This window comes from Parasteatoda tepidariorum, chromosome 1 (assembly GCF_982258835.1).
Source record: "Parasteatoda tepidariorum strain Cologne lab strain chromosome 1, Ptep-v5.0, whole genome shotgun sequence".
Lineage (NCBI taxonomy): Eukaryota > Metazoa > Arthropoda > Arachnida > Araneae > Theridiidae > Parasteatoda > Parasteatoda tepidariorum.
This window is the reverse complement of record NC_141755.1, coordinates 119,836,236-119,850,082: the sequence shown is the minus strand read 5'-3', so window position 1 is coordinate 119,850,082 and position 13,847 is coordinate 119,836,236. Positions and strand designations below refer to the sequence as shown.

General features: G+C 31.8%; 1 long non-coding RNA gene across 3 annotated transcripts in view; it reads left to right on the top strand.

Moving 5' to 3' along the window:
- The first annotated feature begins 8,446 nt into the window (after positions 1-8,446).
- LOC147816800 (uncharacterized) overlaps positions 8,447-13,847 on the top strand; it is a 32,701-nt gene continuing 27,300 nt past the window's right edge. Inside the window, exons 1-2 of one of the 3 annotated variants that reach the window (XR_015429151.1) lie at positions 8,447-8,602; positions 10,959-11,259. This is a non-coding gene — a long non-coding RNA (uncharacterized LOC147816800). Of the gene's footprint in view, positions 8,603-10,958; positions 11,260-11,481; positions 11,590-13,847 lie in introns of those variants that run through there. The other 2 variants (XR_015429152.1, XR_015429150.1) reach the window with 2 other exon arrangements.

The following is a 13,847-nucleotide window of genomic DNA, read 5'->3' as shown; positions in this document are numbered from 1 at the left end:
GATATTTTGAACCATTCTCGAACCATTTTATTTCTTTTATCTTTTGTTTTATTATTCCATTACGCTTTCTTTGCTGGACTTCACACACGGAAAACACCCCATGCATGCTAAAATATCTAAAATATTGTATTAGAAGTCGAAAAAGAGCAAACAAACTGTTTTTCTTGGATTTTTCCAGCTATTTCCCATTTTCCCAATAAAAAAAAATTCCTGCATGCAGGAACCTCCAGAATATCGAAAAACACATAAAAAAATATTATAATTTAAAATAAACAACAAAAAAAAGAAAATTTTTTGAAAGGTTGACCGTCCCTGGTATTCGAACCTAGGACCCCTCCCTCCTGCAGCTCACTTGCTTGTCTGGTGGCCTTCCTTCCAGTCCACGGTGATACGTGAAGCCTACCACAGTTTCGCTACAAAAGCTCTCTCCTCTCATCTTCGCATTACACCTTTAGGGGCCCACTGTGACCCCCCCCAAATTGGCGCATAAAAATTCTCTTCAGCAGCCTTGTTTGGACCATAGACCCCAACCTAGGGTCCGAGTTTGAAAATTATGCCATGATATTAGACGCAGCTAGGGGGTCTTGAAGTTTGAACCTTTATCGAGCCATTTTATTTTTTTATTTTTTTTATTATTCCATTACGCTTTCTTTGCTGTACTTCACACACAGAAAGCACCTCATGCATGCTAGAATATCCAAAATGTTACAATAGAAGTCAAAAAAGAGCAAATAAACTGATTTTCCTGGATTTTTCCAGTTTTTTCCCATTTTCCAAAGAAATAAAAAGTTTTCCTACACGCAGGAACCTCCAGAATATCGCAAAACACATAAAAAAATAATATTATTTAAAATAAACAGCAACAAAAAGAAGAAAATTTTATTAAAATTTGACTGTCCCTTGGATTCGAACCCAAAACCCCTCCCTCCTGCAGCAAACTTGCTTGTCTGGTGGCCTACCTTCCAGTCCACGGTGATACGTGAAGCCAACCACAGTTTCGCTTCAAAAGCTCTATCCTCTCATCTTCGCAATATACCTTTAGGGGCCACTGTGACCCCACTTATTGGCATATAAAAAATCTCTTCAGCAGCCTTGTTTGGACCATAGACCCCTACCACGGGTCCGAGTTTGAAAATTATACCTTGATATTAAAGGGAGCTAGGGGGTCTTGAAATTTGAACCTTTCTCGAGCCATTTTATTTTTTTTTATTCTTTTTTTTTATTATTCCATTACGCTTTCTTTGCTGGACTTCACTCACAGAAAACACCCCATGCATGCTAGAATATCCAAAATGTTACAATAGAGGTCGAAAAAGTGCAAATAAACTGATTTTCCTGGATTTTTCCTGTTTTTTCCCATTTTCCCAATAAAAAAAACAATTTCCTACGTGCAAGAACCTCCAGAATATCAAAAAACACATAAAAAATTATATAATTTAAAATAAACAAAAAAAAAATAAAATTTCTTGAAAACTTGACCGTCCCTGGGATTTGAACCCAGGACCCCTCCCTCCTGCAGCGAACTTGCTTGTCTGGTGGCCTACCTTCCAGTCCATGGTGATATGTGAAGCCTACCACAGTTTCGCTTCAAAAGCTCTCTCCTCTCATCTTCGCAGTATACCTTTAGGGGCCCTCTGTGACCCCCCTAATTTGCCTATAAAAAATCTTTTCAGCAGCCTTGTTTGGACCATAGACCACTACCTAGGGTCCGAGTTTGAAAATTATACCTTGATATTAAAGGGAGCTAGGTTGTCTTGAAATTTTAACCTTTCTCGAGCCATTTTATTTTTTTTTATTCTTTTTTTTATTATTCCATTACGCTTTCTTTGCTGGACTTCACTCACAGAAAACACCCCATGCATGCTAGAATATCCAAAATGTTACAATAGAGGTCGAAAAAGTGCAAATAAACTGATTTTCCTGGATTTTTCCCATTTTCCCAATAAAATTTTTTTTCCCCGACATGCAGGAACCTCTAGAATATCGAGAAACACTTAAAAAAATAATATAATTTAAAATAAACTAAAAACAAAAAATTTTTTTTTGAAAATTTGACCGTCGTTGGGATTCGAACCCAGGACCCCTCCCTCCTGCAGCGAACTTGCTTGTCTGGTGGCCTACCTTCCAGTCCACGGTGAAACGTGAAGCCTACCACAGTTTCGCTTCAAAAGCTCTCTCCTCTCATCTTCGCAATATACCTTTAGGGGCCCACTGTGACCCCCCTAATTGGCCAATAAAAATTGTCTTCGGCAGCCTTGTTTGGACCATAGACCCCTACTTAGGGTCCGAGTTTTAAAATTATACCTTGATATCTTACGGCCACTTTAGAGGTCCCGTATTAAGCCTATAATTGTTTCATTAGGGTATTTCTTCTATATAATGTATATATATATATATTTCTACTGTATAACTACTTGTCATTATATCCCCCTTAATATGGACCCATAATTTACAAACTCAACCACGCATTATATTACAGAGTACCCTACCAGAGGAAATAATTATCGGCCAATCAGGAGGCCCCCAAAACGGCTCTTTAGCACATGGCCCTATTATCACATGACACGATATCTTAGCTTAATATTGACAAATAATATTTTTAGTGGAATAAGTATCATATTACTATAAGAAATAGTTATAGGCTTATTAGGGGGTACGCAATGCGAGCCTATAGGTTACTATGTGTATATGTAATTGCGTGTTGAATTTTGTAAAATGAGGAAATTCGAGGTTAATATATATATTAACCTTGAATGCTGTCATCAATTGCAAGAATTGTTAATTTTTGTTCAGTAGAATAAAAAAATTGTTGTTTTCATTCATTATTGAAATCTTTGATTTCTATGTTGTTACATCTTAATTTAGGATATTTTTTCCTGGTTTAATATAAGCAAGGATTTATATAGAATATCTTTTTCAGCACCATAAAAATAAATAGATGAAATTGACACTCATCTGTCCAAAATCAGTCTTGAGAAAAGTCATGAGACTAAATTTCATCAATTAATCTTATTTTCATGTGTTCTTAACATTAAAATATTCCTTAACCGCTTCCCTTAACAATTTTTTTGGAAAAAAAATGCAAAAAATCAACATATTTTTCAATTTTATTAATAAATACCAGGAACTAAAACATATTTTTCAATTTCATTAATAAATGCCAGGAACTAAAACTATAATACACAGGTTCTAAGTTGATTTGTTGTTGTTAATTTACGTTGCACTAGAGCTGCACAATGGGTTATTGGCGACGGTCTGGGAAACATCCCGGAGGATGATCCGAAGACATGCCATCACAATTTTGATCCTCTGCGGAGGGGATGGCACCCCCGCTTCGGTAGACCGACGACCTGCGCGCGAAGTCGAGCACTTTACGGTAGCGCAGTTTAACGAGGACCAATACCGCTCATCCGCGGTCCCAACGCAGACTGATCCAAGTTGTCACCCACCCGCACACTGACCGCAGTCAGTGATGTTTGACTTCGGTGATCTGCTGGGAACCGTGTCTTAACGATCAGTCCACTGCGGGACGGTTCTAAGTCAAATTTTAATTTGTTTGTGTGTAAAAAATATATAATTTACCATCAGTTTCGATCACGTACAATGTATACACTCGATTGCTAAAAGCAACACAGGCGCGACCACGACCGTGAACTTAAGTCAGCTCTCACGAACAGCACTCAAAAGTACAGTGATCTTAATACAGCTCTCCCGGCTTCTCACAAAACAGCAATGAATCAACTAGTAAAATCCATTCATCGAATTCTATCACAGCTAAAATTCTGGTGGCGGAGTACTGTAGTGTGTCAGTGTTATTTTAGTGTTGAATTAAATAAATAAAAAAACAAGACATAAAAAGGAGATACTTTTTTAATATTTTTATGAAGAATTCACAATGAGATACATCATAAAATATTTTAAATGAGAAGATATAATTCAAAGCAAAAAATACTATTCATCAAGCTGATACAGTTTTTCGTTCTTTTGGAACGCAAACACTTACATACCTGTAATAAAAATTATAATTAATTTATATTCAGTTTAAAATAATTCTTTAATAATCACTTTATTTATTTTTTAAAAAAATGACAGTAATAACACCACATAATTTTTAGGGAAAGTAATCTTGACTGGGCAAATCTGTACAATATTACATTATACAGTGCAAAAATATGCAAGATAAGATCCCTGGGATAGAATTTTTTCGACAAAACTCTCCACAACTAATGTCTTTCTGACTTTTAATAATCTTACTAATTTAAAATAACAAAAGCATTTACAAAAGGAAAAAAATATGCATAATGTTTTTAAAATTGAACATATAATAATTTTTTAATCGTATATTATGGGGGATATTCTCGCATTTTGTTGGGGGGGGGGGCATAGAAATTATTCCCCTCTTCATTTTGTAAATAATCGTCACAATAAAAGAATAATAATTAAAAATCACGAAATCCATTGTAGTAATTGTGGGAAAAAAGATCGACGGCGAAGTCATGCGAATCGGACTAATCAATTGCGTGTTTCGTTTTGAGGTTAGGTTGCCGCACATAATATTGTATTAAAAATATTGGATTTAAAATCTGCAAACAATGCAATCATGCAAACAATGATTTTTAATAATTATTTTTATAAAATAATTTAGTAGAAAGAAAGATTATTTAAATGGGGTGATTAATATTTAAATATGTTTAACTAAAGAACTAGAGTTACGCACCCGTAGCGTAAATTTCATTCATATTCTTTTCGCTAATAACCAAATGCTATCATTTTTTTAAAATATAAAATACAATATTTTATGTCGTCTGAAAGTTTATTTGTAATTTAATAAAGAGCTTTGAAAAAAAAAATTTTATGCAACGAATGCCGAGTTTTATAAAGCATATTTCAGTTAGAATGTGATAATACAACAGATTTTTCAAATTTTAATTTTAAGTTAGTTCTTTCAATAATTGATACGATTTCAATAGTATATATACGTATGCATAGATTCGGAATAATATATTTATCAATTTCTTCAATATATATTTAAAATTATAAATACGAATATGTAGTCAACATTTTTAATCATCTTAAAATTTATTAATATCTTACATATCGTCTTAATTTCAAATTACATATCGTCTTAATTAATTTATCTAGCTGAAAATTAAGTCTAGCTAAAAAATTAAAAACATTCTGTTGCTTTTAAATTATTTGATGCAAAACAGCTGACAAAGCCTACTATATTTTCTAAAAATTAAAATAAATTTTAAGCTTTTTATTGCTTTGTATTTATTTGAGTAATGGAAAGTAAATACATATATGTGTACAGCAAATTATATATATATATATATATATATATATATATATATATATATATATATATATATATATATATATATATATATATATATAACTCCATAGAAACATGCATTTAATGCACGCTTGCTCTATTTTAACCTTTTTTTTTTTTAAACAAACTGCACTCCTGAACAGCTGTAAATCAATTAAGGTTCTAAGTTACTAAAGCAGCGACTGAAGTGGTTTACAGGAGTGAAAGTTGTAAAATTGAGTATAGGTAGGGTAAGCCAACCAGCGAAGGAACATTTCATATATATTGATTAAAAATAAGAATTTGAAAGTTTTTCTTTAGATTGATTGGTAACAATAGCTTACTGCCAAACAATAGGAAGTCATCTAGCAATGTTTTGGATTACCTGGTCAAATAGACTTCTCTGGAAAAAAATTTTTGAATTTGTTATTATCTCTGCAACACCTTGTTTCTTTGAAAAAATTATAAGGCGAGTGTTTCTATTTATATGTTTGAAGTGGAATTAATTGCATGTAATAGTTTTATTTTTCTCACTGTGAAAAAGAGAATTCAAAATATAGTTATTGAAGTTACGTTTTATTTTTTTAAGCATCATAGCATAATAAAGTACTGAGATAAGGGGTGTTTATTCACTGGATCACCAAACGATGAAAAACCAGTGAAGGAACAAGTGTTCCTTTACTGGGTTTTATGGGATTTTAAGGTTATTTTTCAAAGGCTTCGTCATCATATGAAATTATGCTTTTTTATCAAATAATATGCTATTTTCATAACTGCAGTGAGTTTGTAACAGTTACTAATAACTGCCAGGACAAGTTTAGAACGTTCAAAATCAAAATTCTAAACTTCCTAAGGCTTTAGCAAATCGTCAATACAGAGAAAAGCTGCAGTTTTGCCAAAATGAAATGCGTTTGTGGTTTTATTTCTTTTTTAATATTTAAAAACTTCCTCCAATGCTGCATTATCTGGGGTCATAAAAATTTAAAAGAGACTGCGAATAAGGCAGTGATTTTGATAATTTTCATCAATTGTCTATCAAATTGGCGATTTTTAAGTAAGTTTAATAATTTTCAAAATATTTAAACTATTCGTTCGTTCTAAGGCCCAGATAATTCTTCACAGCATGATGATATATATACATACCCTCCAACTGCTACGGAATTTCCGTAGTTTCAGAAATCTTCTTTTCAGACGGTAGCAAAATTAATGTCTTAATATTTAAAAAAATTTATTTTTAGCGTATCTTGTCCACTATTACTAATTTTAGCGTAACTTGTCCACTATTAAGTGCAGGCCATATGGCTAGATTCTTAAGTTCTGATAAAAGTTTTATGAGAGATCCATTTGCTTTAAAAATTTCTACTTTGGTTCGCTACCACTAGAAAGAATTATTTTCAAAATCTTCATAAGTTGGAGGGTATGTATATATATTATATCCGTTTGAACAGCCGACCCAATATTGGCTTTACGATTACTAATGTTTAACTCCGTAGCCTTGTAATTTTGAAATAATACAGAAGACAAGGAAACTCCTGGATCAGTACCACCAGAGGTTTTGATTAATGCAAAGAAAGAAAGAAGGGGGAGGGGATCTTTTTCAAAATTGTTTATTTAGTTAAGGCAATAACAAATAGTTTATGGCCTTCAAGCTTTTTTTTTGTTTTTCTTTTTATACTTCTTTCTTTATTTTGTTATTATGTGTTATTAACTTGTATCATATTTAATCTTTGTATTCTTTAAAAATATTGTGACTTTGTACAGATCTAAATTCTTAATAAATTCTTGCTGACTGGGCTCGTTCCTAGGCTGGAGTGGAGCCGGAGCAATAGCCAAACTTTGGACTATATGGTAGAGGGTCCATAATGACATGTCCAAAGCTTGGAGAAGAGAAAGAGAGAGGTTTTGATTTATTGTGGGAACATGGAGGACTTTGCGACTCGACAGATTTAACGTGCATCAGTCACCATTTACTAGTCGGGGAGTCTTTGGCCAGCCTGGGATCGAACCCACGAATTCTCGGACATGGCCCCAGTGCCCTACCAACCAGGCAATCCCGGCCCTGAGATGATCTATATATATAGTTTAAAATCATCGTTTTGCTTCAAGTATAAGGCACATAAACTGTAGCTTTTTTATTTTCATAGCATAACTTTTACTGCTGAAAAACAAGTTTATTAACTTTCATCCAATCTTTCAATTGAAACGAGTAAATATCGACACGAAATTCAAAAATTTACAGGTTTGAGAGAGGGCCTCCCTGATTGAGTGGTCTTGCCATTTCGGTTAGCTTGGACGTGGTGGGTTCGAATTCCGTCATAAACCTGTATGATATCCGTTTGATATCAATCCTGTATCTTTATGATATCTTTCTCTTGCTTGTACTATCTGTTCTTCAAGTTGACATGCTCTTATAAGTCGTACTTTGTGATGAGCATACAAGCCTGGATATGCATTCAAATAAATGAATAAATACAGACCTATGTGCTTAATTCAAAAGAAAGAACAGGGAACAACAAGTTACTAATTAAAATCGTATAGTAAGAATGAAAGATACATTCTGGATTAAAGTGGGAACCCAACCCACGACCCTTACGCTTTCGAATGTTTAGCGGATTGACAATACTCAGTGGCCATGAAGACCTCAACCATTTGTTCATAGTACATGCATATTTATTTGGTTTATTGGATTTACATACATTTGCAGGCATGTGTGCTCAATTTAGACTTATAAACCTTTGTCAAATAGAATGACCGCAAAAAGATACATCCAGTGTAAATGCGGGATTCGAACCCGCTACCTCCACGCTTTGCACAGCTTTTGGCTAGTGATACCGCTCTGCAAGGGCGGCCCCAGTTCATAGATAATCAGGGTTATGAGCTTATATATACAAAGAAATGCCTTATATATTCTTGTAAAGTGGAAAATCAGAAATCACAAAATAAGGAAGTTCAGTCCAAAAATACAACCAGGTTACGGTTGGATTCGAACCCACCATCGCTATCCTTCACAACGTTTGGTGGAAGAAAAATACCATTAGGACAAAGAGACTCTATCTATATGAAATTTCACTTATTGAGCAAAAACCAGCAACCGGAAGTAATTTCACACACAGTTTTTTTTAACCTATATAAGAGTGCGATATTTAGTTTTTCGTCGCCTACGAGTCGATTTTTTAAGGCCTCAGTTGTCCAGTTCCATTACAACGAACGAGTCGATTTTTTCAGTGTTAGGAACAAAAGTAAATACTATGTCTGTGATTTGAAGTTTGTGAAGTTTGATTCGATCAGGTAAGTTTACTTTCTTTATTTTAATGTATGAATAATTGCGCCTAGTAATTTTCAAATTTACCAGACGGAATTTGGGTTGCCGAATTTCGCTTGATTATACTTTAGAAGTGGTTTAATGTATTCTTATTCTAAAATAAGTAGTCAATAAAAAGTAACACGTAGCACTCTTTGTTCTAGGTTTCCCAATGTAAACCCACCTAAACGTTTTGTTGCGCTTGAAATATTTAATCCTATATGTTCATATGTGCATCGTATTTCAGAATATAATAATATAAAGTTGCTATAATATTTAATTTTAGAATCCTTGAATTCGTTTGAGATACGCTATCGATTTACTGAATTTATGTTACAATTTTATAATTTTTTCTAATTTTAGCATTCTGTAATTTATACGAAAACTTTATTTTGCAAAAATTCAAAAGTAAATTTATACAAATTTCTTATTTTCAAAATTTTGCTTTCTTTTATAGTATGGTCAAACTAGTTATTTAAAAATATTTTTTAAGAACTGTTTATTCGGAACAATAGATTATAATATTAGGATTTTAATATTTTACATAACTGAGTATTTTTAGTCTTATTTTATATACGTTCTTAGATGCTTTTTAATGAAGGGAAATTCATTGAAATTTAAAAAGATTTTCTCTTGCTACTATGATAGCAGTATAGATAAAAATATTTTTTTCTGAATCTAATTTTTTTAAGGTTGGTGAGCGCCAACCACTAGTTTCGCATACAGCGCATACGGAGCAACGAAATTCAATAGTTTTATTTTTTTTCCACAAGTGTATAGCATCTACAATTTATTTACCCTTCTTGTTAGCTTTAATTTTGCTTATGAGAAAGTAGGTAATGTCCTTGTTTACTAGTCTACTTCGCATTTAGAATTTTAACACTATTTCTACAAAGCCTTCAAGACTCCTTTCAAATTTATATCTTCAAGTTATTTTTAAAGTTTAATTATTTATCAAACTGTACTACTTTGCGTACAATTAAGTTCGCAGGCTCCTAGCCAATCCTGGATATTAAAATGTGAGAATGGTATACAAATTTTAACCACTCTGTGTATTTTGATACCTTAATGGATTTTATAAGTGTATATGAAATTAATTTTTAATATAAATGAAAAGGTTTGCTACTTAGTATTGATTATAAACACAAAACAGAATCTAGGGTTTAGTCTCTATGAAAAAAACACAGAAATTATTACACAACTTTGAAAGCCTCTTAAAACCCAGTTCCACTATATTGAAAAACATTAGGACCAGTTTTATTGCTGAAAATTTTAGGATTTTGATTTCTTTGTATGTCTGTACAAAGCATTGATTTATGTAAACTTATTTTTGTATTTACTTTCGTTGGTTGGAAATCTTAACTATAATAAAGACTTTAAGAAAATTAAATTTAAATAAATTTACCTTTTGGTCAATTTTATGCCATGCATATTGTAAGTCTAGTAAATTCGTTTTCTGTGACCAGAATATAATGAAATACACCATAAAAATATCCTACATTATACAAAGAGTGCTAAATTTTTTAACAATTAAAAAGTAAACACAATTTTTAAGGTAAATTGAATTTCTAAAAATATATTATCACCCTTGTGAGTTCCCAAATAAAACTTTCATTTCTGCTATTTCGAACTCGGGTAGTTTATTTTATACAATGTTTCATTTTAAATGCAGGTACTTGTAGCGTTCATTTCTAAAACAGATTAATAACGTTGTGCTTCTCATAAATGAATCAAAACATGTTGTACAAATCATGAATAAGTCCCGAAGTGGACTGATCGTCAAGACATTATTCCCAATAGAACACTGAAGTCGAGCATTAATTGTTGCGGTCAGTGTGCGGGTGGGTGACCACTTTGATCGGCCTGCAAAGAGACAGTGTGCGGTATTTGTCCTCGTTAAACTGCTCTACCGAAAAGTGCTAGTCTTTGTATGCAGGTTGGCTGGCTATCGAGCAGGGGAGCTATCCCCTCTGCGGAGGATCAAAATTGTGATGACATTTCTTTGGATCTTCCTCAAGAATGTGTTCTAGACCAGTTACCAATAGTCTACAACTCTAGTGCGACGTAAACCAACAAGAAACAATTTGAAAACTTTTTGGCAATAATTGTGGGGGTAATGCTGGAAGGACTAAAATTTTTTTAAAAACTTTATTGAAGTTTAATATCAGAGCAAATGTTTATTTAGTTTATTTCAAATGTTCGAAAAGTTCTGATTTTTGTATTTTTATTCTAATTACGTAGGTTTAGAAAACTCAAACTTCTGAACAGTTCAAAATGTTTCTCTTTTTTAAGACGTTTTTAAGTATTTTCAATTTTTTCAAGTAATATCACAATCTCTTACAGATATTCATTCAGATTACATGGAAAATATTTGGTTTTATGGAGAATATATCTAGATATGCGACTACAATGATGATGGTGGAAACGTTTGCCTAAATGCATGGAAAGACCTACTCTATTTGGAGATGCGACTACGATAATGATGGTGGAATAGTTTGCCTAAATGCTGGAAAGACCTACTCTATTTGGAGATGCGACTACAACAATGACTGGAAATATTCGGCTAGATGTGTAGGTTTATCTGGAGATGAGACAATGAAAATATTTGGCTGGATATGCATCTAAAGTGTATATGAAGAAATAGGTGAGTTTTTCTTTCCTACATAACTTATATTTTAACCCTGGATACCTTTACATTCTTATGATAAAATTTCCTCAGTTTGAGGAATTAGGGTTGTTACTATAACACTTAATAATCTTCAGGTTCCAAACGTTAAATACAGGGTAGTTCGAAATTAATATAAGCTCTTACAAGCGGCTATAACTATTTAATGAAAAAGTATAGATAAAATTTACACAGAATCTAGAAGGAATTTCAACATTTTGTATAAATGCACCAGATTTTTCTATGCAACTTCCCTTGGTCACCTAGACCCCATCTAGGCGGTAGTCCTTTCTTGTCAAACATTCTGAGGTAGGTGGCCTTCCGCTATTTTTCCCTTTGCACAAACTTCCCGTTTCTTCGAACATATTATGCCATCTGCGTATGTTTTAATTTGGAGGTTCTTGATTGTAACGCTAGCGAAATCTTCTCTACACTGTGATAACTAAATGGCAAATTCTAACACTTGGAATACTTTCTGCACGGGACTCTCTATTTTCACTTATGAACTCGCGCATGCGCAGGATTCTGCGTCACTTCACATTCTATGTTAACCATATCGATAAATTATTTTTGATTAAATAGTTATAGCTGTTTGTAATCGCTATATTCATTTTGAATTATCCTATAATTTATATAAATTTCAATCACTCAACGCTGACTTGTTTGACAAAAAATAAATTATAAAAATAAGCAAGTGGTGATCTTCAAACTTGCAATATGTTTTGCAATATGTTTTTAAAACTGATTTCCTTGTACAATTTTTTTTTCTGATTCAGTGGAATCTTATTTGAGTATTTTTATCATGAACTTTAGTTTTTTGCTTTAGGAACTAATGTAATTTGCTTCAAATGCGTAAAGTAAAAACTGCATAATTCGGTCTGGTGACTGTGAACTCATAAGAAATTATTTAAAATATTTGGGGCGTAATTCTTAATTTTTAGAGGTTCCACAGCGTCCTAAAATTTATTTCAAAAACCTAAAATTTTGTAAAACTGAGTTGTCATACATTTTTCAAAAATCTGTTACTTTATTTTTTCCAACGCCTAAGAATAAAAGAATTATGCACATCAGTAACCTTTAAATTTTAAGCGAAAGATTAAAATGAACGAATTTTCTTAACGTTGACTTTTTAAAACTGATAAGTACTAGTCTATTACCTAAAAATTCTTTTATAAAAATTCTGAATTATTGGCCAATAAATATTTCAGTTCATTAAATTTAATTGTTGGATATTGCACAGCTTCTATTACTCTAAATAGTATGAAAAATCTCGTATAAATTAGATTGATGAAGTTTCATTTTAATAATTTAAGATTAAAATAAAGTGCTAATAGTCACATCTAGAACTTAATTATTCGTACTAAATTTAAAATTATTTGAAGAAGTCCTTTAGAAAAATTTTAATTTTCAAAATCCTCTTTATCAAGCTTATAAACATTCATAAATTCCATACAATTAAATTCCAAAGTTCAAACAATTAATCGGCATTTTTCTTTAGTTTCAAACACTGGTAAATTTTAGTCTCAACCCAAACTTTAAAATATTTTTGCTCAGTTGAGAAGTCTCTAATTTGACAAATTGTTGAACTTTCTAAGAACTGGCAGCAAAGTTTGTTTCGTTTATATTATGTTTAAATTATTAGAATTTTAAAATTTTTTAAATAGGTTTAAAGTTACCTTTTTTCCGATTTGACTTGTAAAATTTGCTATTGATAAATTTACGTATTAGTTTATACCAAAATAATGAATTCTAATGTTTGTATATTAAATGGTTAGTAAAACGATTTAAATTCCGTTAGGGTGATTAACGTTAAGTGAGTAATTCACTTATTCAATTTCTATAATTTGTTGATTAATTGGTTAGTAAATAGTTTCCTAACGTGTCAGAAAGGTTTTTGGAAATTAAAACTACGCTAGTTTTGAAAGGGTGATTCAGCAGCTATACTTACTTTTTTAAATTTATAAAGTTTTATGCTTTCATATTTGTTTCTGCGATATTTTCAAAATATATTGATCATTGAAAACTGTATAAAGAGACTGTCCATGTGAAATTTCACTAATTAAGCAAAACCCAGCAGCCGGAAGTAATTTCACGCAGTTTTTTATAAACCTATATAAGAGTGCATTATTTACTTTTAATGCATTGTTAGTGCATTATTTACTTTTAATGCATTGTTAGTGCATTATTTACTTTATTAAATAAGTAGTCAATAAATAGTTACACGTAGCACTTTATTGTTTCCCTAGGTAAACTCACCTAAACGCTTTGTTGTGCTTGAAATATTTAATCCTAATATTAATTGCTAGCGTTGAAATGTGCATCGTATTTCAGGATTTAATAATATGAAGTAGCTATAATACTTAATTTTTAGAATCCTTGAAAGCGTTTGAGATACGTTATCAATTTACTGAATTTTATGTTACAGTTTTATAATTTTTTTTTTCAAATTTTATCATTCCATACGAAAATGTTTTTGCAAAAATTCTAAAGAGAAAATCGATGCTAATTTCTTATTTTCTAGCTTTTGATTCTTTTTAAACGTAAGGTTAAATAATTTATTTGCAAAA